Below are 20,214 nucleotides of genomic sequence, written 5' to 3'. Positions count from 1 at the left end.
GTGGTGCTGACTGCCTCCTTTTTGGCCTGCACAGAAAGGAGGCCCAGTTCTGAATTAGGAAACTTCAAGGCCTTGCAAATTTGGACACAGTTCTGTTGTCCTCATGTATTTATTTCACTCTGCAAAGATTTAAAATCATCATTTCTTCTTACGTATGAAGTTGAGAAAGAAATGTGAACATGAACTTTTTCCGTTCTAAGTGATAGTTTTTCACCACAGGGTCATGCCGGCCATGAGCAAACTATTAAGTGAAAGCAAACATCGTGGGATCTGGTGACTTTACCCATTTCTGTGCAACATTACGACTTCCACAGAGGACTTGTCAGCAGTATAAAACTTAAACTAGTATTTAATTTACTATTACAAACAAGTACAAAGGAAGGATGCAGGACAGGGCATCCTTCCCCACCAGAGCAAGGAGAAGCAGGATTCCCCTGTACCTCCAGGAAGCCATGGAAGCCAACGTGGCTTTACAGCAGCTCTTTGCCTGCTATGACACAAGTGATTCAGGCACAGGACACGTTCATTCCTGAGTACAAACCCATCTCATACAAATCTCTCCAGAAAGGGCAGATTTAACACTAATGCTACTACGTTGCTGAACAGTAAAGAGGATTCCATCACCTCCCCAGCCTCCAGCCAAGCCCAAGATCTGGGACTTATCAAGATTTGTCCCTTAAAGCCTGTTTTGTAACCAAGACTTCACGTTGGTCATTGTGGTGCCAGACCATAAAAACAGGATCAAGCACGCTGGCAAATCACAAGAGGATTTGCACAGACAGTTTAATAAAACCAGGTGTTTCAAAGTCAGTGCTGCATAACGCTCTCCAGTTCCTGCTATACAATCATTTTGTATGGCAATAATTTCCTTATCTTTTCCTTTCTCTTTTTTTTGTTTGTTTTGTTTGGCAACAAAACAGCAAATAGTTGGTTGGGGCCTTAAGATTTCTCTTAAATACTCAGCTCCCACACAAACACTTCAGATTGGATGTGTACGAAGGTAATTGCTGGCTCGTTGAGAGAAATCTTATTTTTTTACTAGATCTCATACTAGTAGAGTTTTGGTACCTTAGATGTAGCCTTCAGTCACTAATGGAGAATTATTATAAAACATACAGATGGATCACTAAAAAAAAAAGAGTCATGAGCTTAAGCTTCTCTTTACTATAATAAAAAAATCCTGTAACAGTTTGCAAGTAATAACTTGCAATGTTATTGCAAAATAACAATAAATACTTTTCTGTTCAATTTAAAAATATGATAAGAAATAAAACTGAGATCAGTGGTTTTGGACAGCTTGATTCTAACATTAGAACTTATCTAATTTACATTATGTAACATATTAACATCCCTATTTTACATTAGCATGTAAAAAATGGTAGGGGAGAGGGGATCATTAAAAGAATAAATATTTTCTCAAAAAAGAGCCACCAGTGTTACTGACCAATACTAGTCTAGCAGATCCACTCTATGTTTTTAACAAGGCAAACGTTAAGTGTTTACTGAAAAATCAACAGGACTTTCTTTTCCTCAATGATCATCCCCACAAATTGCACTTAAAGCCATCCTTAATTGACTACTTCGTGACTTAAATCCCTTCTTCCTTTGCAGTCTGAGACTGTTAGGACTTGAGCAATACAGTTTTTCAGCTGTGACTCACAGATAACTGGTGGCCACGCACTGCTGGCTGGGAAGGAAGAAAACAATTCTCCTCCTTCCTTTTCTCTTGTTCAAGCACAGCAAAACTAAGTGGCTTTGATCCCTTAAGTGACATATTTACTACAGGAATATTAAACTGAAGAAAGGAAAAAGCAGCAGCTTGTAAAATCATAAATTGGAGAGCATCTGCTTGCCCTGGACCATTCTTCTGAAGAAGGCGAGTGTGTTTCTCCCCACCCCACGCAAATACAGGCACAAAGCATTTCATCTTTGCCCACATGTGACGTGAGTATTAAGGAGCCCGCTGTGATTTGTGGGGAGCAGGAATCGAGAGAAAGAATAAGAGAGTGCTTTGAAAAACATTTCCATGTATCAGTTGCAGGACCTGCTCTTTTATTCTCTCTAGGTTAACAATCTCCTTCCTATAAGGCACCACAACACTAAAACCAGCCTGAAACTGGTTGTTCTCAGACAACAGAAACAAAAGCTGCTGCAAGAAGGGGTGGGAGACAGAAAAAAAAACACCACCACACACACCCACCAAATCTAAAACCAACCCACAAAGAAAGAAAAGGGAGAGCTAATCCTTCCCCTCTGCTGACATGACAGTGCTGGAACGGCGAATGTGACAATGAACATTACATAAGGGTTGGCTCCTACTGTGATCCCGAACAAAAAGAGCCGGTGCGAGTCAATGGCAGCGTCTGGTGATCGTTACACAACCCGGACCAGTGACAGCGGCGCACACCGGCACCAGCCACCGCGCACACCGGCACCAGCCACTGCCGGAACCTCCTGCCACAGCCTCCTTTCCCTCCTGCCTTTCCTAAGGGATGCGGGGACACCCTGCTGCCCACAGTGACAATATTTTGTGACCTCTAAAGAAAAAAAAAAAACCTGAATACTCTTCGTAAGATGTCAGAGCTCACTTCCACACAGACTTCGTAAGGCACTGACAAGCTCTTTACCTCTAGACAGAGCCAGCAGAAATGGGCAAACTATTTTTGTGTTTGTGTACATGTGTGTATGTATATTATTATTTGCCTAAACAATGTTGCATTGCTTTTAAAAGCAATTTGATTTGATCACATTAAAGTAGAAATTGGAATTGAAATACTCAAAACGTCCTCACTGTCTAGAAGAGCAGTTTGGTTTGTACTGCATAAAATTTCAGGCTGAGATAAGAAGCATGTGATCAGTTTTGCTTCCAGTAATTACTGATACTCATCTGGATTAACACCATCATAAATGAACAGAAATTTTGTCTCTTACTTCACTCAATCCCCATTTTTAGCTCTGGTAACTCCTGTATAAATGGCACTTGCATTCCCTGCTAAAGAGTATGTTGAGAAAAGGAAACTTTCCTTCCCTCAACACTGTCTCTGCTTTCACAGAATCACAGAATGTTAGGGATTGGAAGGGACCTCAAAAGATCATCTAGTCCAAGCAAACAGTATTTCAATATAAAAGGCACTTTTAAGTGTGCTTTTACAGGTTTTGCCCATGGTGCTATAGCTATAGAAAAATAACCAGTACCTGTGAGAGGAGTAAAATCCCAATAAAAGATTTCAAATTATAGGGAAGACCCAACAGTAGTGTGGCATGTCAGGATTCCAAATTATATTCAACACATTTTATATAGCAGATTAATTTGGGGCAAATTTGCTTACCCTGCATTAATGATAACCATTCTCAAATTCCATAAGATAGATTTTAAAAATCAGCTCCCGGGAGAGGCATGCCAAGCCTTCTCTTTGTGAGTACCCAAACTATGGCCAGAGGTGAGCCAATTCCCATGAGAAAGGAAGATCCAGATAACTAAAAGATCCCTCTAGGAGTTTAAGCTCTTGATATACACAGGTGCCAGATAAGAAGTTATGTAATAAATCAAGAATAAATTACATAAACAGAAGCAGTGGAACAGAGAGGAGCGAAGAGGCAAAGAGCTAATCCCCTCTCAGGTAAAGATCAGTCACTGTCACCCTATGAAGACAAGCTGTGGCTTTGGGCTTATCTCCTTGAAGAGTACCCTACGGAAACAGACTGATATAGCTCACGAACAAGGTTTTCATCTTTCAGAATGAGGAAAATCATGTTTTCCTGATGCTGAAAGGCCTAGTTGATCTATCCTGTTCCCTCAGTATCAACCCATCCACACATTCTTGTTCTTTGCCCCCCAGAGAAGCACATTTCATTACGAGGAATGATTCACACCTGTCACTGTGTCTCCGCTCAGGAAACCAGGTTTCCCACCAGCCGCGGTCCAGGGCAACCCAGCATCCCTGGTGAGACTGACAGCAGTCACATTGCACACTGTCACCAACTGATCACAAAGTAAACACCACTTCACTCTTCCCTTGGTCATATGTCTGCACCTGACTGCCAACTGTTGCAGAGGACCAGGAATTTGCTTTCAGTGCCTCATCCTTTTTCCTCTTCGTTTATGCAGTTTTTAGAAAAAGGAAGAATTCAACATGGTTTTGTTCCTCTTTATTCCTTACCCCACCTCCAGCAATGATAATTACACTAGCGACGAGAAAGCATTACTTATGCCACCTACAATTTACCAAAGAAACTTGAACAAGAGCAAAAAAAGAAAGACAAAAACGAAAAAATCCTGAAGTAGGAGGAAATTAAAATAAACAGTTTTGAACTCCCATGATATGAAGATGACAATTAGCATATGTTAGATCCACGTTGCTCCAGTCTGTCAAACAATCAGATATACTAATTTTTGTTGGATTCCACTGTAGATTGAAAATCCATTAAAGAATTAAAAACTGTTAGAAACATGAGTTTCTTTCTGAGTCATTCCCTACCTTCTACTTGCACAGTGCTGGAAAAATTTACAGTAAGTCACACTTATAAAGGTCACTTTTTTGCTGGTTTTGACAACAAAGTCACCAAAACCTGTTGATCTTCGCCTTTCCCACTAAACAGGCCAAAATAAAACAGTGACACAGATCCTTATCTACCCTGCACTAATACATTTGTTTTGAAAACACTTATAATTGACACTATAGGCAGCTCACATGGAAAGCAACTGGGTGAAGTAGCCTCCTGTGGTTTCGTCCTTAGAAATGGAAGCACCACTTTGGTTGCATTTCACTGGCTCAAAACCTCCCAATGGTTTGGACAGGCCTGAAAGGGAAAAGAATGCAGCTCACCGTCCAGCACACTGTTGTGTGCATACACACACAAAACACGCTCCAATCAGAGATAATCAGTATTATTTCACAAAAGAAACTGAGCTATGAGTCTCATGATATACATATTAGATTTTTTTATCTTATAAAATTGTGAGTATATGACTTTGTGTATTTGAGCTTACTTTCAAAAGAGCTTTAAAAGCAGCACAATGCAAGTTTGGCTAAGGAGATACACAAATATTAACAGAAAGATAATATACCCTGCAGGTCACCATACCCTTTTGGTAAACATACCCAACAGTCCAGTCCCAACGTACGTTAAACAGGACATTAACTACTATTACAAATGGGCACAAGTATATCCAACGCTAAGACAGGAAGGTGCAATTGAAAACGGACGTATTAGCAAATTATTAAAAGACACCATGTGATGAATAAGGACCATGACAGTCACCTACAGAAGTAGCTGCTGGCTACAGACACAACTCTTTTAGAGTAAAAACGCCACTACCTCCCAAAGGTATAAATTCACTTAACTTTCATAACTGCTAGGAATGTCTTTTGTAGTACTTGTTCTTACTGAACAGACAACACTGTAGAGATACTCACACCCATGCAGAATCCAAATGTTATGTTTCCAAGATTCAGAAACAGAACTATAAAGAGCATTCAGCTGTGATCTTCAAAACACCATAACCTTTTGGGTACTCTTTCTCTCAAAGATTAAGTGCAAGATTCAGTTAACTGCTTTCCCCATGCGGCCACTTCTTCTATCAGAGCTCATTTAGCATTTGCAAACGCTGCCTGACTGGCAGCCGTACCCAGCAAGCAAGGAGAGAAGGAACTGCCAGCAGGTCAGTTCTTCCAGCGCCCTGGTGATATGTCACCATCCCAGGCAAAGGAGACCATATGTCCTAAGAAGTCAACATCCCTACACTCAGCTGCTGCTATCTTCCAAAATATAACAGAAGCAGAATTTTGTGTCCCATCCTCATTTTTCCTCTCAAATTATTATTTGAATTACCAGTCTTGAATCAAGGCTGCCAAGTCATTTTACTCAAGCTACCCATTTGTCTAATTGTAGGAGCTCTTGATCATTATTGATTTGGGCTGAACTCAGAAATCTTAATACTAAGTATAGCTTTTCTTTTGATGGGAGTTCTTGGGTACAATTATTAGCACTCTTTAACAGAGAAAAATGCTTACATGGCATTTCCAGAGCAGATTTACTGGCAACACTGTAAAACCTCACTTAATTTCATTCATGGTTCTCTCTCTGTTAGGGATGAAGGAGGTAAATAATAAAAATTAAAGACTTTCTAGTGGGTACACCTCTGGACGCATTTGTCGCTGTGAATGTATATAAAAATATCCACAAAATGTTCCATGCTAGCAGCAGAGGCTCACGGCTCTCTATCTCATTCTGTTAAAATAAGCATTTCACTGACTAGAAATATTGATTTAGTTGAAATATAAGATCTCCTCTCTCCCTTGTTTTTCACAAGTGCTGTGGTAAGTATAGGAGAAAGAAAAAGGCACCTCTAAACAATTTTTTAAGAGAGAGTCAGAAAAAAACAATTTCTTACAGAGTGTGCATGACTAAGCAGATCACCCATTTCCTCAGCGTTCTCTACTCATTATCTGGGTCTTATTTCTCTCAAGTAGTTAACTATAGTCATTATAGAATAAACAAATTCAGATCACATAATAAAGGCCTTAGTTGCTCACATTCCTTGGAGAACAGGATGTGAAGTTATAGTGGATAGAAACTTAAAAATGCTGGTTAGGGCAAATCTTGGTATGCATTGTCCAGAGTTAAGAGTTTCCCCCCCCGCCAAAAAAAAAAAAAAAAAACCAGCTTCCCCAGGAAATTGTCCTCCAGAGATAACAGGATTATGTCCTAGGATTGAGGGAAAAATCAGAAAAAAACCCACCAAACCCTCTCTTCTGGCATAACAGCTTTTCCCCAGATATCTAATCTCAAAGGCATCCTGCTTTTTCAACCCCAGGCCTTTATTCTATGCAACGGTCATCCTGCCGTCCAGTTTTCAAGGCAATTGCTTTATCCTGTTTAGAGTTTGCAATTCACTTCACATAATAAGGGTTGCAAGGCACTGATTTTTGTAAGGTTTATTTTTTGGTCCTGTTCCCTCAATTTGTTGACACCTATGGGCAAGAAACTGAAAACCCAACTAATGACACCACTCCTACAACAACTTCTTGATTTAAGAAAATATTCTTTATTCCTCCTATTTCCCACACCCCAACATCCCTCACAAAAACAATCTGACTTTTCTTATTTCCTAAGCCTAGACACTTGTGTTTGAGGTCACTGAGGTGACTCCACAACCATGACACTTTTTTTAAGAGGAACATCCAACTGCTTCTGGAAAGGAGAAGCCACAGCCAGTCATTTTTCACACAAGTGTTAAGTAGTGATGCTGCAAGAGTAATCTCAACCTCCGGACAGTTACGTTATACTACCAGTGCTGTGTCTTCCACTTTCATCACTGAGTGATGCAAATAATAAATGCGAAGACTAAACAAAAGAGAAGAGAGCGATAAACATAAGATGGCAACCAAAACCTGATGCTAATCCAACTGGTTAGAGAGACAGTGACATGCCCTGACATGGCCAGGCAGTTTTCAGATTTCACTGGCACCAGAAGGGTAATAAACATTTGTCCTTGATTAAATTACCCTTTTTCCCTTTTGCTGACGGCAGCTTCTCAGGCCTCAGACACTCTCTGCAGCAGCTGCTCTCTCCCACCAGTGCGCCCATCCGGACTGTGCCAGCACCACGGCCTGCGGGGCGGCACAGCAAACTGATTCGGCCAAAAAACAACTGGCAAGCAAAATTCAGTTCCCAAAGGTGATTTACTACAACGTTGCGTGAACAGCTGTGCAGGCACAAAGGAAAAACCGTCAAGAGGGTGGGAACAAGAAGCCCTGGGTATGGCCAGATCAAGCTGGCATCACTGTCCGCAGGGCCATGGTCTCGGCAGCCAGAACGGTGCTCCACGTACAGGGGACAGACAGCGTTTTGACTTGGGAAAGCAATAAAACTTCCTTTGTTACAATCACCGATCAAAAGGATCGTGCATGTATCTGAGGTGAGACATGAACATTCTCATATTTAGTCCTCTCATTTGTCCCCTTCTTTAAATAGTCATGGCATCATTATGTGGTTTGTGCAGAGAGGTATCTATTTTTGAAGTTCATTTGGTTGGCTTTTTCTAATTGAAAAATCAATGCAATTGCCACTCAAAGGACAAAAGTACCATAAATTACACCACACAGAGACCCTCGCTGTGCACTGTTAACGTCTCCCCATAGCAAATACTTTCAAACCGCTCAGAGCTCAAAGCAAAATACAGATAGACCTCCTCATGTAAGTCCTTAACATTTAATGTACTCATTGATAGCCCTTAGGAACAGGTCCTTGCAGTTACATGTGGGTACTAGCACTGAAGGGACAAAGAAAGGATAAGGCTCTGCTCTGGGGAGCAGGACATAAGCTGCCCTGACCTAGAGAAACTGGTGACTGAAATTTCTCCAGGTCAGGGCAGGTCCTCTCCTAAACACACTCAGGCAGGACTCATGAAAGGAACACATCTACATGGTGACAAAGTGAAGTGATGTAATCTGCACCATGAGAACAAATGGGTAATTGCTTTAACCTCGTGAAGAGGAATTTGTTTTGGCCATGATGCCCTTGCCAGAGATCAAGGGCTAAATGTTAGTATCTGAAGAAAATCACTTCCTTCAGCCCTCTACCTTTCTTTGTTTTCATGTTGTGTCTTATCACATCTGGGATAAGCAGATATTCCTGAGCTGTCCTAGAATGTAGACCTTTCCCTGAGATTTTCATCAAATCAATATTTTATTTTATTCTTGTTCCCAGAAACCTTTGCTTTGCTCCCAATGTCCACTATAGTTTGCCACCCACTTAAAATGCACAGCTCCTGGCACACAGTGCTTTCTGCAGTTGAGGCTGACCCTCCCAACCCATCCCATGCAACCAAAGGCCACCATAGAGATCTGGCCATTAATACATCTGGTATACGTAGCCTCTCACGCATGTTCCCTGTTTGCTTTGTGTTTATTTCACTCAGCACTTGAACTTTCCCCAAACTGCTCAAGGGGGTGGAACCCTCTTTGCCATGAAGTCCTCAAAGTTGTCTCTCATCCTTTCTCCTGTTAGAAACGAAGTTGCCACTTCAGAAACTGCTACTCATGGTCTCCATTTTCTGACCCAGGCAACAGGTAACCCCTTCCTCTACAACCTCATACTGAATAATATCACAGACAAGTGAGGATACAGGTGACGAGAGAAGAGAAAGGTCCCCTCGGCAGCTCTGAACAACACATCTATCTGGTATAGGATGTAGGAAGAGTTCCAGCAGAGCAGAATAAAACAAAGTAGAAAAAAAAATGGAATCTTTATCTCCTGAGTTCTACAGTCCTTCCCCCATCCCCAAAAATCTCATCCAGACTCCTGGACAATTAACTCTGTTCCCCCTCAATCTTGCCTGCCACAAATAATGAGAGGTGGAGTTACCTTATAACACTCATGGGGAGCAACAGCACGAAACTGATGTCATTTCACAGAGGAACAGCCAAAAACTGTTTGGTTCCCCTCTGTCCCATCCTTTTTTATTTTGCTTTTTTAATTTCTAAGATAAACACAAATCAAAAAGCCATGTATGAAGAAAACAAAAACTAGAATCTGTAAAAGTTCAAAAAGCCCATTAAAGGGTAGGCTTGAGTTTCTTTCGGCTAGCATGTAACATATAATCCAGCTAACCTGAAACCTAAAGACAGTAAAAATGAAAGCAAGGTAGCAATATTATTTTTATTCAAGGAAAAAGACATGAGAAATTTCAACTTTTGAATCCATTTTCTGCAAGGTCAAGGTGAAGATGTTTTAATTAAGTTTAAAACATAAAAGTTGAAGTCTAAAAGGAAGAGTCATTATTTCTGAAAATCTAGAAAGAGTGTCTGTATTCAAAGGGTTTTTTTCTGTACCAGTTTGGAGCTTCCTTAAGGAAGTCAGGAAAAAATGTTAGTTAAATCACAGCTTCTTCATTTTCATCTCTCATGCCACTCCAGTTCTTGTGGTGCAATTTTTCCACAATAATAACAGTTGTAGTTAAAGCAGCATGGCTTGAAAAACTAGAGGTTTCCATTAAAAGTGACAGTATATTTTAAGGAAAACTTACTCCAAAATATTTAAAAACTGAAAGAGACCAGCAACAGATTTAGAAACAAAAGGATCATTACTTTCAGAAACATTCTAGGTCACAATGATTACCTTTAAGAGAGGAAAAAAAAAAAGGCAAAATAAGACTTGAGTTTAAGCTTTGTGTCTTCCCAAGTCTGGTCTGCTTTGGAGGCTGAAAATCCTCCAGAATGACATACAGAGCTCAAAAACGTCATCTAGACTATGATTATACCGCATCATTGCTGTCTTGTTCTTGCCAATCACCAAAATCTCAGGGCTACACAACTAGTTGTATTAAGACTCTCCAAAGCTCGCACTGAGGCCTGAGACCCCAGGCCAGATGCAAGACTCCACCAGCCCTTCGGTGATGCTGCTGCCTACAACAGCCACAGGCAAGGAGAAAAATGCACATGTGGGAAAGGACTTTCTAACTTAAAACACTCCTAGAGCAGAAGCAAATGTAAAGGGAAGCCAGAAGATCACTTTAAAGAAAAAAAGAAAGGAAAAAAAAGAAAAAAGATGAGTCATTGTAAGACTGCAAGTAAAGAAACTGTTCACTTATAACAACTTCTCTCTGTCTTTTTTCACTGCCTTCTCTTTGTCAGCAAAATGGGTCAGACAACATAACAGTAAGGAGAGCGAGAGATACAGGAGAGACACACCCCCTTCCAAGAAGCAAGGAAATTCAAAGATTAAAATATAAACAGCTTCCCTCAACAAAAGAATTTTATCTTTAAGTCTTCCTGCATAGGACTGCCCAAGAGTGCAAAGAAAAGGATACAAGACCTTGTCTGCCTTGATGAAATAATAATATAAGTAATAGAGGGGAAAGGTAGCACTTGGCTAGAAAATGCTCTGAGGAGGTAACTTCTTCCAGCAGAACAGTCTCTTTTAGTGACACGAAAGTCATTTGCTACAGAAGCTGCCCTTCCCCAAAACCAGAGCTACTGAACATACATATTGTGTCTGATGCTCGCTGCAAACATCTTTTCTGCACAAGAGCTGATCGGTGTACACACCCATTTCCTACCACGGTGGAGGGAGCATCTGGGAAAAAGGCCATGGAGCAGCAACCTGCCCCCAGCAAAGCATCCCACTCCTGCAGGCTGAGCTTCCCAGGGCCTGTCCTCTGCTCACACGACTGGCATGGGCTCATCCTGTGATGGGGAAAAGATCAAGATGTCTGGAAAGGTGGCTGCCAGGCATGAGCCGCTGTCACAACCAGACTGGTTCCCATCACACTCCCAGAAGGGTTTAGGAAAACATCCCAACCCAACCGTCCTGATGGGCTGCTGAGAACCCACAGGCATCTCTGTAGAAGCCAAGGCAGGAGAGGACTCATAACCTTTTTTTTTTTTCCTCTCTACATCCTTCATCACTTTGGCAGATAGGACACAGCACAAACCTTTCCTTTTGGTGGACAAGACTTCATCCTGGCATTACAAGAAACACAAGATACTGCATTCACACTCAAAACAACCTCTGCCACCATGAGCATCTTCAATTTCTTCCCTCAATCAAAAAGTATTTTTTTTACAGAATGTAATGACTTAGGCCCCAACACTGACAAATAAATTTTACCTCTCACTACTGGTGAGTAGACTTCTTAGAGCACATTATCAGATTTTTAAGGAAAAAGACTGGGGCAGATATTAAAGTTCGTTCACAAAATGAAACAGCCATCCCTATCCTTTCCCATACAGCCCCTTCCTTTCCCATCAAAGAATGACAGTGCTTCCAAAAAAAGAGATCACACATACTTGAGTCAATTTAACCACATGGTTTATACAAGCATATTTATTAATACATTTAAAAGAGTGCCATAAGTGAGCTACCACCATCATCAGATCACTTGACTAACTCCAATTTGGGCAAGAAGAGAGACCCAGTCTGAACATGACCAGGCGGAATCTGTTTGGTCTGTGCACATACTCCTGCACTTGTGTGGTGGCAGTACGCTCATATACTTACAAGTGCAGGTGCAAACACTCCTCATGCATATCTTGAAAATGATATTTCATTCTGACTTGATGACTTCAAGAGATGGAGACATCCTAATTTCCCTTAATAGTTAAAAGCATCTTCCTAACACCTTCAGTGGTTAATCACATTCATTGTTAACAATCTGTACCTTGTTCCTAATTTGAAATAATATTTTTAACTTCCAGGCGCTGGCTGATATACCTTTTTCCACTAAATTAAAGAGCCCTTTGGTACACAGCTTATTTTGCCCAAAGAAAATTGAGAAACTTTTAAATACCTCACGATAAGCTAAAGCAATTGAGCACTTTAAGAAAAAGTTTTATAATGAGTGACTTAATCACCCAAGCAACATCAAATGCTACATCATCTTCCTTGCTTTTAAAATTCTCTTTAAAAACATCAGCATTAAACCAGGTCAAAATATTTCCCCACTGATTTCAGCCCTCTGTCCCTATTCAGTATTTCCTGTTATTATGGATGTCCATTAGTACTAAAAAAGTAATCAGCTTATTTTAGTAGCCCTCCTATCTACAGTGTTACTCTGAGGACTCACATACGGCCATATATATATACACACACACACATATACGTATACACACAAACACACATATATACTCAGCTCCTGCCATCCTTTCCAAGGTCTCTAGTTTCTGGAAGCACAATTCTTTTTTCTAGACCGAGTCTCCAGTCTTCCCCACAACACACATAACTTTATGCTTCATCTCTATAAACACATATTTGGCCATATTAGACCCAGTTACCCAAACAATTCAAAGGACACTGTACAGCTGCCATTCCTTCTTCATGCTTCACCACTCACTGCAACCTTTACATAATCCACAAATTTGAGCAGCTCCAATTTCATGTTTTCTTCCAGGCCACCGAACAAAATACTACAAAGCACTAGACCTGAAACATCCTCCATTCATATTCTGTTTCCCACATCTACTATTTTTAATCTAGATTTTGACTAACCGAAAACATATCTGTTGAACAAGATTGACTGTGCAACAATATCCTTATTGATTAGTATTACAGGAGGAATGGGAATATAATCATCACACAAATCCCATATCTAAGTATATGTTTGATACAAGAGTTTTGATTACAACTTTTTGATCTTCCAGAGCACTGACACTCACCAGCCATGTAGCAGTTTCCTTTATTTCACTCATTTTGAGTAAACCCTACCACCAGCCCTCCTCAATCAATTCCTTTTTGAGTAACATCCTGGTTTCCATGTTGACTCAGCAGGCTGCGTGAGCATTGCCACCCCACAACCCCTTTCCAGGCTTTGTCCAGTTCACAAATTTTGTTTGGTTTGAGGTTTGGTCGGTTGTTGTTTTATTAGCCTTTGGGTGCAACACACAGCTAGTGCAACTCACATGAAATCAATACACTTTAATAACCTATTTAGTGCAGATTCAACAACTCCAAATATAATAGCCCACACTTAATTGATGCTGATATCCGGGATAAGACTTGAGTTTCTCAGAGACCGAAGAATAATTCATCAAAAGATTTTCTTTCTCTAAAACATTATTTCCACAGTTCTGATGGGCTAGAAAAGCTTTCTTCACAAGCAAAAATTTTGGGTAAAAATTTCCATTGCCAAGGGAAGAAAGTACAAGTCAAGATTGTATTACATCCACCACATTTCAATGATACACTGTACTTGCCCTACAAACTCTTTGTACACGACCATCCACATTGGCTAAGTAATGGAAGGGTTCTGTAGTTTCTGTTAATCAATTCTGCCCCTGTATAGCTCCAGTTCTTTGTTAATTAGATCAAGCTAGCTTTCCACAGAGAATGTCAGAGTAAAGTTATCTGCCTGTAAACTGCCAAATCATTACAAAACCTCTTTAATTGCTTTTATAAGTTTAATGTCTCTCTTAAGGCTCTCTTGTTATGTAAACTGCATTGTTTTGCATGTTAGGCCTCGATCAAAGTCCTCTCATGTTCAGCATAAATTTTGATGTACTTGTAACACAAGAAAGCACGTGGGTATATTAAGCGTTTCCAGCCATTATTTTTTACTTAGCTGACAGCAAAAGTCCACCAGCATAGAACTAATTACAGTGGCAGAAGAGAGCTTCTGTTAATATGCTTAATCCTTGACTAGAAATTTAAGTTATGGCAGTAGAAAGTGGTTTGTGCCAGCACATTGCATCTACTGAGGCTTCTACCAGCACTACTACATGTGCACACAAAGAGGTGGGGGAGGAGGACAGTCACATCAAGTCATATCAGCAAGAAGCTGGTTCACCTCATCAACTCTCCTCCTTTCCAAATAGGTGTTTAAGAAGCCAATGGTAACTGCACTTTGCAGATCAAAAACCCCTCCTAGGATTTAGGACAGTAGCAGAGGGCACTGTTTATAAGGTTTGAATGCCGTACTCCATGTTTATACCACAAGCCACACTGACAGTATCTAACATTTCTTCAGCCTCATTGTCAAGCAACTGGCTAAAAGTCTTCCCCTCAAGGTTTCTGCATCCCTGAATGATATCTTCTGCCATGAAGTTATTCAGTGCTTTTCTCAACCACAGAGTCAATACTCCCTCCAGACAGGTGCATACCAGCCTTTATGTTTGTTCTGATGTTTGAATAATCAGCTGTCCCTCATACCTAAATTGGTTCATTCTTCCTTCCTTTGTTTCTGCATTCAAACTTGCAGATACACCTGCAGAATAGCAGCTTTGGGACAAGCTGACAAGCCACCACAGAGTGCTTCAAATCGCTGCTCCCACTTACACATTTCAGAGCATGCAGAAAATGCTGCTATTAAATTTAAAGTGATGTAATACTTCTCATTTTTTCCCCTCCTTCAAATGAGTTCTAGTTACCTTCGAAATGCCACAAGATTTCTGAAGGTGTCAGAGTAACCCAAACTCCAGCATTACCACTGAGCAAGAACAAGATTTAAATTATGAGTGCTGCTCTGAGATTACAAGAGCACTGAATCAGTCTCGCTTGCAGGACTAAACTGACATTCTGCTATTCCACTTCAGACAAAGTTGAGTCAATGGTATGCCTGGCCTTCAAGAACTTCTAAAAGCCTATTTTCTATACTTTGAGGTATTTTTCAAAGCAATCATTCTTGATAAGTTTTATATCTGCATGGCTAAAATCAATGCATACATTTTTCACCCTTTATTTTCCCCAAAAAAACTTGTTTCAATTTCAGATACACTCATTCTGATAGCAAATATGTGCAATCAGCACTTGCTGGTTACCACATATGAAATACTGATCAGTTAGTTTCTTAGCGTTCCTTAGAATGAGAAGTCACCAGCTAGCAGGGTCAAAAGAACAATGACTTAACGAAAAAACCATCACACACACACACCACCATATTCTCAGAAGTCAAACCAGCTTCTAAAGGTGCCTGTTCAACAATTTTTCCCCTCTCACAGCTACCTGTAATTCCACCTTCTTCCTTCTCACATTATGGAATGACACTTGATTTCATCAACTAATTCTGCCCCTTTCTCAAACAACAAATGGTGTTAGTTTATCATTCCACTTAATTTTTAGGATTCATTTAACTCACACCCATAAACAACACTATCTGAAAACACACTTCCTATGTTACTAAATTCTGGATTTGAATTTGTTCAAATGATATTCAACTCAATCCTCATGGTAAAAGTCTCATTCCACTGCCACTCCCTTCTCAGCCAGGTAACTTGATACATCTCAAAGAGCTATTTGAAAGAACACAATTTTGAGAAACAAAGTCACAGCAACACAACTGGCAGACCTGTGGGCTGGGAGGCACAACCAGTCAGGGTATATGCAACAGCAGAAGAGTTAGGAAAGGCCAGATAGTCAACAGTCACCACTAGGAACAACTGCAATGTGTGGGAAATGATAGAAAAACTATTGCTCAGTGCTGCAGAAGGTGTGATTTGGTGCACGTGTGTAAGTATCATACAGGTATGTGCTCACATACACGTTAAGGAGGCCCTTTTCAGAGATGCACACCAGAAGCTGAGATACAACAGTTCTGTGCATTACATACATGTACACACAAACACAAAACGTGACACAGGAGCACAGCCTGCCTGAGCAAGGGAACCTATCGCTCCCTGTCACTTGGTGCTTTCCACACCCACCTGAAACACCATGTGTAGTTTTGAACACTCCAGTACAAGCAATACACAAATAAACCCAAGTGAGTTCAGTGGAGGGCTACCAAGATGTTCAGGGGACAGAGCACTTGCTGCCTGAGGAGAGGCTGCGAGCGCTGGGGTTGTCCAGACACGGAGGTTCTCCAGAAGATGGGAGGCACAGAGATGTGTGGCAGGAGAACAGGAGACATGAACTGCAATAGCAGAGGTTGTGACCTGACACAGAGAAAAGACCTTTCCCTGTGGAGACAGTCAAACATTGGAACAGGAACACAGAGATTGACGAATCTTTGGAATGTTGAAGACCTGAATGAACAAAGTCCTGGTCTGAATTTGGTGTTGACCCCACTATGAGCAGCAGGTTTGACTACACATCTCCTGAGGACCTTTCCAGCCTGAATTATTCTATGACATGGACTTGGATCCCAGAGAACTCTAAAATGGCCTGTTACAATCTTCTATGGCAGATTATACCTCTCAAATCTCCGCTACTGAGATAAGACAGGAAACACATTGTTTGTTTTTTCTCTCCTCAAAAGAGCATATGATGTTCCAGTCCAGGATCTGCAATACTCTTAAATATCAAAATTGGAATTTCAAGAGATTTGAGGCGTGCAGAAGTTACCAGTTACCCGAGTGTAGTACAAGTGGAACATAGTGGCTAAATATTCAGCTTTTTTTGGGAGGGAGAGAAGTTGGTATTCAGTTTGATGTTTTCTGGGTTAACACTGCCTCACACAACCACAAAAGCTCTTCCTAAAGCAGCAACTATATTTTTCTTGGAAATTTCACATTCAGCACCTACCGTTAATGAACAACTCCTATATTCTGATGCTGATAAGGTCACAGGCCAAGAGCTGTTCGCTCTGTGTATTCAGGATGTATAGCTTCACACCTGGGAAAAGAAGCCTCACTTAGCAAACCAAGGCCACACCAGAGCTCCCATCAGAAGCACCTGCAGTGGCCTAAGCAGGCTGGTTTGTTTTCATCCCTCTGCTGGACATTACTGTCCATAGAGCAGAACTACCAAAACAAAGGCTGTTTATTCTAAAATAACTGATTTTGCACTGAAGCAGTCAGAGAATTGCTCACAAGGTCCATTACTCTAACCTGGGGAGGGGAGTTACCACCTTTGACCAGGCAGCAAGAACACCTTAAACCAATACAGAAGTTTCTGCAGTGATTTCCTATGCGCTATATTGATTATTTGCTAGCCACAACATTTGTGTAATCGTACAAAGATATCCAACGTTGAGAAAGTTAAAAAGACAAGCAAATATGATCATTAGCATCTTACTAGCATAAAAAGGTAAAAAAAGAGCTCCATTATTTCCTTTTAAAGACTTTTTTTTTTTTTGCAACAAAAATGCCCCACCTGCAGATAGACTAAGGTGATGTACTAAGAACTTTTTAAAGCACCGGTTTTGTACAAATCACTGAAGTGGCAGGAGGGGAAATCAATGGAGTTTATGAGCATCTCATAAAGGTGAGCACCGAAACATCCAGTCACCAATCACCAGCAAAAGTGGCCCATAAACTATTCCATAGGGGGAGCAAGTTAAAAAGCGGCAAGACAGGATCAAGAGATAACAGCTCAACACACAGAGACTTCTCCCTCTAAAGCTCACCACCAAGTCTCACATAGACACTAAATTATTACTCTGCGTGTCTGTTTACCAGCCCTACAGATCACCGCTGTTCAGCCGCAGCAGGAGCGGGACAAGCGCTGCGCCCGGCACAGCCTGGCTCCGCCAGCCCCCCGGCTCGGGTCCCTCCCTCCAGCGCGGGTGGGCACCGAGGAGCCGCGACACCCCACGGGGGCAGATGCAGCCCCGCAGGCGGCCCGCCCACGCCCCCGAAATCAGACACTCGCTTAGGCCCCGAACCGCGGCGGGATGCAGCGGGACACGAGCCCCCCTAAGCCCGGGCTCGGCGGTCCCCGGGCCGGTCGCCCCACTCCCACAGTAGCTGTCGGGGCCCGGCGCGGGGGGTGCAGCCTCAGCCCGACCCTCGCCCCCAGGCTCAGCCCGGCAGCCCCCGGCTCCCTCACACCGCCGCGCCGGCATCGGGCTCCCCAGGAGCCGGGCCGCTACCCCGCCGCCCCCTCACACCGGGTGGCTGTTTCCCCACTCCGCCCTGCACGGGCCCAGCAGCCTTTGCCCCTCCACCACCCCCCCTCTCCCGGGTGTCCGCTCGCCCACCCCCGCAGCCCCCGGCCCGGGCGGCCGGCGCCCCACGCCGCTCCTCACACACCCCCGGCGGGGCGGGGCGGGCGGCCGCGGGCCTCCGCCGGCGCGCCCCTTCCCGGCCCGCTCCCATTGTGGCAGCAGCGCCCTCACCGCGCCGCACCGCCGAGCTCTCACCTCGGCCGGGGGGGCGGGGGGGCTGCGGCGGGCCCCGGGAGCTGAGGCCGCCCGCCCGCCTCCGTCCCAGCCTCGGCGCTCAGCCGCCGCTCGGGGGACGCATCACCCAGCGTCCGGCCCCCCCCACCCCCCGCTGGAGCATCCGCAGGATCCCCCGGGCAGCAACAGGCGCCTCCGCCGCAAAGGTTCCGCAGGGCGGAGAAAGGTTCCTCCTAGCCCCGGAGGGCGGGAAGGCGGCGGGAGCCGCGCGGTGGGGACGAGGCGCCCCGGCCCCGGGTGGGCCCCGCGCCGCTCGGCCGTCAGGGCCCGCTGGCCGCGGGACGGGGCTGCTCCGCGCCGCCAGGGCCCGGCCCCGCGCCGGAGTCCCGCGGGCCCCATCCGCCGGCCGGGCAGGCCCGGGAGCGGGTAACAGCGGGAGCCGCATCGCGGCCGGGGGATGCGGGGCCTGCCCGGCCGTCTGGCTCACCGGCTGGAGCTTCGGCTGTTTCTGTCCGTCCCATCGGCTGTGAGGAGCATTACTGCATGAAGTGTGGGGACACCCCTCACGAGGTGCTGTTAATTAGCCACAGGGTGCCACAGTAGCTAAGGCTGAGCGGCCTCAGGGATCTCTCCCCCAGCCTCCCTCTCCAGGCAGGGACAACACAGGGCTCAGCTCTGGGCCTTGTCCTGTCAGGTCTTAAGGCCCTCCACATATGAAATCCCGTCAGTCTCCGGTACCCCACTCCAGTGCCACACCCCTTCACAGGGGAGAACTTTTCCCTCATATCCAGTCTGATAAGACATTTATGTTTACAACCACTGTTTCTCGTTCTCCTGCCATGAACTCTTGTCACCTCCATACCCTCCCCACAGGTACTGGACAACCACCACTGCATCTGCCCAAACCTGCTCCAGCTCAACCCACTCCCTTCCCTCAGCTTGTTATGCCCCAACCCTTTCACAGCCTCCACACAACTTTCTTAAATTTGCCTCTTTCACATATCAGGGGGATTCAAAACCACACACAGCATTTCAGATGTGATCTAATGAGTGCTGAGTAAAAGGGGAGCTCAGTAAAAGGAGAGCCCATCACTCACCTCCATGGCTGGCCACAGTCCCATGGACACAGCCCAGCATGCCGATAGCCTCCATCACTGCCAGGAGACACTGCTGACACCGCATGGAGAGCGTGCTGTTCGCCCTGTACAACAGCAAGAGCCTGGCGTTTCCTTTTGTTGAACGGAAGAAAAAGAACAAGACCAGCAGAGAATGTGCCTGTCTGATTCCCCAGGTCGGTACTCAAATATCCAGAGCATGAAAAATAAAAGCAAGAGACTAGTATCTGACTCCAGCAACATAGTGGCAGCCTGGGGATTATCAGTGCAACACAACCCTTAGTTCTTCAGGGGTCTCCTGGATTTCAGGGAAGCCAGAGCTGATCCAGAAGAAAAGGACCATAACACCACAGAGCCATCTCACAAACACCATGTCCCTGGGCACTTTGCAAAGGCATGAGGTACCACAGAAAACCTTCACCCTCCTTCCCACCCAGACACATACAAATCCTCCAGGGGACCTTTTTCTGTTAAACCTGACATGAAATTCCAGGTTTTCCTTCCCTGCCCCAGCCTGTCACACAGATGAGACATTCAGAAGGTGGGATGACAGCAGAGGCCTCAGAGGCAGAGGAGAACAAGTGCAAGTTAAAGCAGGCAGAAGAA

General features: G+C 43.7%; 1 protein-coding gene across 4 annotated transcripts in view; it reads right to left on the bottom strand.

Annotated features, from left to right (window-relative positions):
* Positions 1 to 18,626, bottom strand: part of RAD54L2 (RAD54 like 2) — a 69,687-nt gene extending 51,061 nt beyond the window's left edge. For 2 of the 4 annotated variants that reach the window (XM_065642890.1, XM_065642886.1), the window contains exon 1: positions 18,515 to 18,626. The gene's annotated coding sequence lies outside the window, so the exon portion shown is untranslated. Of the gene's footprint in view, positions 1 to 4,691; positions 4,801 to 16,956; positions 17,047 to 18,514 lie in introns of those variants that run through there. The other 2 variants (XM_065642888.1, XM_065642887.1) reach the window with 2 other exon arrangements.
* Between the last annotated feature and the right edge of the window lie 1,588 nt (positions 18,627 to 20,214).

This window comes from Caloenas nicobarica, chromosome 11 (genome assembly GCF_036013445.1).
Source record: "Caloenas nicobarica isolate bCalNic1 chromosome 11, bCalNic1.hap1, whole genome shotgun sequence".
Lineage (NCBI taxonomy): Eukaryota > Metazoa > Chordata > Aves > Columbiformes > Columbidae > Caloenas > Caloenas nicobarica.
This window is presented reverse-complemented; position numbering and strand designations above follow the sequence as displayed.